This window comes from Dipodomys spectabilis, unplaced genomic scaffold (assembly GCF_019054845.1).
Source record: "Dipodomys spectabilis isolate Male_0828 unplaced genomic scaffold, ASM1905484v1 ptg000065l, whole genome shotgun sequence".
Lineage (NCBI taxonomy): Eukaryota > Metazoa > Chordata > Mammalia > Rodentia > Heteromyidae > Dipodomys > Dipodomys spectabilis.
In genome coordinates, this window is record NW_024870742.1 from 1,701,546 (window position 1) to 1,702,356 (window position 811).

An 811-nucleotide genomic window follows, 5' to 3' on the forward strand; every position below is an offset into this window, starting at 1 on the left:
ACTCCCTTATGATTATTGCAGCACTGTTCACAATAGCCAAAATTTGGAAACAACCCAGATGAGTCACTACTGATAAGTGGATCAAAAAATTGTGGTACCTATATACAATGGAATACTATGCAGCCATTAGACAGGACAAAATGATGGCATTTGTAGGGAAATGGATGGGACTAGACCAATTTATTTGAGTGAGGTAAGCCAAGAACAAAGAGACAAATGGCACAGGATCTACCTGATATGTGGATTCTAAAGCCAAAATGCAAAAAGGTATGACAAAGTAAACAGGATCGAGAAACAAAGGACAGACACTCTTTTTGTTGTATCACCGTTAATGACTCCATGTTCTTGATTATGTAGATGGTAGAAATATGCACGCAATGGAGGGAAGCCAGGAGGAGGAACAGAAAAAGTGGGAAATGGAACAACATACAACAAAGTAGTCCATCAGCTGCACTGGACATAGAAGAAAAATATCTAAGTAACCCAAACACAATGATGGGAAGGGAGGAATGAGAGGGAAAGAGGGAATAGCTTACACTAAGCAAAAGGGAAAAAATGTAAACATCACCTGAGTTGGGAAAAATAATTTGGATTGTCAAAGCTCATAGGATTAACAAATTTTAGACCATGATAACGCTAATTTGCCTTGTCAAGGTTAAAATGTGTTTGTGACTTTAAGTATCACAATTCCACAATATTGTGAAATATATGTAATCACCTATTTCAATTTTGACAAAAAAGTGTGAGAAGGGAAGGGTTATGAGGGATGGGTGACAATGTTGTCAGACACCTTGTATTCATATACTGTTTT